At 36.2% G+C, this 3,751-nt stretch overlaps 1 long non-coding RNA gene across 1 annotated transcript; it reads right to left on the reverse strand.

Annotated features, from left to right (window-relative positions):
- Positions 1 to 1,208: 1,208 nt before the first annotated feature.
- Positions 1,209 to 2,467, reverse strand: LOC143720488 (uncharacterized). The gene is made up of 3 exons (XR_013196584.1): positions 2,119 to 2,467; positions 1,706 to 1,883; positions 1,209 to 1,333 (listed from the first exon to the last, which is right to left on the reverse strand). It is a non-coding gene; the product is annotated as an uncharacterized LOC143720488 (long non-coding RNA).
- Between the last annotated feature and the right edge of the window lie 1,284 nt (positions 2,468 to 3,751).

Genomic DNA, 3,751 nt, shown 5'->3' on the forward strand with positions numbered 1-3,751 from the left:
CCCAATGACAAGCTAAAATTTGACCTCTAGACTTAAAAATTCACCCTAGAACTGACAATTCTGTCATTTACTCGCCCTCAAGTTGTTCCAAACCTGTGTGAGTTTCTTTCTTCACTTGAACACAAAAGAAGATATTTTGATAATTGAAACAGTTGATGGGCCCCATTGACTTCCATAGATTTTTTTTTTATATTATGGAAGTCAATGGGGCCCCATCAAATGTTTAATTTTTTGGGTGAACTAAATCCTGCAACATCTCGTCTGGCATCCATGTAATGTGCTTCTATAATGGATTTCAGCTTAGCCAACCTCAACACATTGGACAATTTTGAAAAAAATGAAAGTGAAAATTCTTTTCTTAATTACTCACCCTCATGTCATTCCACACCTATAAGACCTTCATTCATCTTCGGAACACAAATGAAGATATTTTTAATGAAATTCTGAGAGCTTTCTGTCCCTCCATTGGGAGCAATGCAACTAACACATTCAAGGTCCAGAACGATAGGAAAGACATCATTGAAGTAATCCATGTGACTCTTGACATGTTTAACCAATTTTATGAAGCGGTGCTTTGTTTGTTTTTGCAACAAAAAAACAACAACAATTTAACACTTTATTTAGGAAAATACTGACCTGCAATCCTGTAAGGGAGCACTATGACGCATGCTTATTATGTTGACTCAAGACCGGAAGTTGTACCGTGAATGTGTTTTAGATGATATTATTTTCTAAATATAGAGGTAAATATGTTGTTGTTGTTTCTCCGCAAAACAAAGCACTTGCATCGCTTCATAAAATTAAGGTAAAACCACTGGAGTCACAAGGATTACTTTAATGGTGTCTTGACTACCTTTCTGGGGCTTGAATGTATTAGTTGCGAAAGCTCCCAATGGAGGAACAGAAAGCTCTTGGAGTTCATCAAAAATATCTTCATTTGTGTTTCAGAAGATAAACAAAGGTCTTACGGGTTTGGAACGACATGAGGGTGAGTAATTAATGACAGAATTTTCATTTTAATGTGAACTATACCTTTAAGGAATCCTGGAAACACCTTAAATCAGCCACAGCATGCATTCAGTCCATCCAGATATGAAAAAAACAGTTTCACAAAAAAGAAAAACCTTTCTGCATTTTTACTTTTTACACACACAAAAGAATAGCAGTTTTAAATGATTCACTTAAAAAAATGTTTTTTAAGAGAATATCATAAGATTAATAAACTCAAATAACTCATTGTACTGATACTTGCCTCAGCTGAGGATGCAGTCAGACTTTCAGATGTGTGATCAGTGAGGCCAGTACTGACAGTTTACCCCATCATCTTCATGATCTAAAAAACAAAGACACATTTGCTGAGTTTCAACAAAATTCTCTGATAAAATGAATGGCATCTATATATATATCTACATCTATATTTTATCTGTGCACTGTTCGGTGGCATTGTTCAACAACTGCATACAGTAACGTTATTGTATGTGGACTAATGTACACCACCATGGCACCTCTAGTTAAGCATTCATTTACAATAATTACGATTGAAATGTGTACTTACGACACAGAAACTCAATTGCTTTGAAATATATTTGCAGACGCTAATAGCACTGACTGGATTCGTACCTAATTAAGCTATTTACACGCTAATGTCATGTTGAGTGGCTGTAACGTTTAATATGTTTTTTATTTGGTTAAACATTAAACTCACCTTTGAATTTCCTCTTCTAATTCGAGTCCAGCCTCTAAAGTTCTTCTGACGATGAAGCGGGCAAAGCCATGGTTGTAGTGGTGCTCGTGCTGGTGGTAATCTGCTTCCCGCTCCGTTCTATTTGAAAATGCAGTAACGGCTGCAGCGACCTTGGGCAATCAGTTTCATGTTGTTGTGCCTAATTGCAAAGTTAACAGTTATAGTGGACAATGGAGAACAAACGCCATAGTATTTACACGGGATGACTTAATACTAATCAATAAGTGCATTATAAAGTGTAACGTTATACAAGTCAAATGGCTAAAAGCATTTGGTGCAAAGCTAATTTAATTCGCTAAATTTACGTTAAGTGGCTGAAACATTTATAGTTTCGACTTGTGAACTAAATATAAACATAAATTATCAGAACTCACCTTTTAATTTTGTCTTCTTCAAGTTTGATATTTAAAATAAAACGCGCAGTCATGTAGCCTGCTGCCCGCTGTCAGTTTGGAAAATTCCTTAACGGCTGAAGCGATTTCGACCAATCAGCGTCTTGTTGCTATGCCAAATACTCAACACAGAAACCAATCACGAATTTAACAGTAGTTTGGCCTATCATTGTACCCTTGATGTGAGAACAATTATGTACCTTCATTTCAATTGTACCTTAAAAGGTACCAAACCTTATCATCAGAGGTCTTTCCTGTACCATTAAAGGTACTATTATTGAAAAGGTACAAAACTGTTCTTCGAGGAACATTATTTGTACCATCGTGTACCTTTATTTCTGAGAGTAGATGTGTCTAGTGTATTGTCATTTTTTATAGCAAAAATATTTTTTTTAATGGAATGACACAACTCTGAGTTTTTTAGTAACTCCGAGTTAAATTTCCAATAATCTTTTGGTTTGTTATTTTTATTACTCTTTCGAATTTTCAGGTTAATAATACAATGATCACTTAAAGGACAGCTAGCAATTTCTGTTTCTGTGACATGCTCTGAAATTGAGTTTGATATCAACCAATAATTAATTTGAGATTTGTTTTGACCATTAGGTTTATGCCAGGTAAACTGTTTCACTACACTATGCAAACTTCTCCAGATGTCTATCAATTGGTTATTATTAGCAAAAGCTTCCAAAATTGTGTTTCTATGTTCACTCAATAACTTGGAAGGCCATCTATCCATCCACTCATCAGGAGATAAATTGAAATCCCCTCCAACAATAATATGATCTGTGGGGAATTTTGCTTTTAGTTCCAAGATAACTTCTAATATTTGATGTAACAGATTTCTATTTTTGGTATCGTTGTTATAACCATATATGTTAATCAGAATAACAAGATTAGCATCAATTTCCAAAACACAGGCTACCCAGTGTCCCTCCATGTCTGCTTTTCCACCCAGAATCTTACCAGGGCATCTGTTGAAACATATGGCAACTCCAGCCGACCGATTTGTCCCATGACTGAAGAGAATTTTATCTCCCCATTGTTGTGACCAAAACTTAACATCAGATATATCAGAGTGAGTCTCTTGAAGAAAGGGGCAATGTGCTTGTTGCCCTTTGTAAAACAAAAAGACAGCTTTTCGCTTAACTGAGTCTTTAAGTTCCCTTGTATTAAAGGAAATAAAAGAAAGGTCAGTATTTAACTGAAATACAGAACACATGAACGAATGAACTTTTTGTGAAGAGAAGAAAGAAAAATGACAAAAAATAGGGAGGTGGAGTAAAAACGTTGAGATAGAAGTCCCATCACCCGAACTGATCCACTATGTATTCATTTTAAGCACTAGTTTCATCCCCTAACTTAAGTGTCCTCCATAATACGCTAGCCTTCGATGAATCCAAACGGGCCCCTGAAGCCTGCAGCCTTTCCTTCCTTTCTAGCCTGGTCGATTTTGGGCCAGAGAGCCTGTCTGGAACGCCAGTCCTCTTGAGTCAGATCTTCAGTAAAACAAATCCCCTCTTCTTTGCAGATTGGAGAAGTTTTTTTTCGCCTCCAGATGTCATCCCTCACTGCTCGTCGCACAAATAAAATGATTATTTGTAGTTGCCGGTTG

This window comes from Siphateles boraxobius, unplaced genomic scaffold (assembly GCF_051911475.1).
Source record: "Siphateles boraxobius isolate OS27281-9 unplaced genomic scaffold, OSU_SipBor_1 65, whole genome shotgun sequence".
Taxonomy (NCBI): Eukaryota; Metazoa; Chordata; class Actinopteri; order Cypriniformes; family Leuciscidae; genus Siphateles; species Siphateles boraxobius.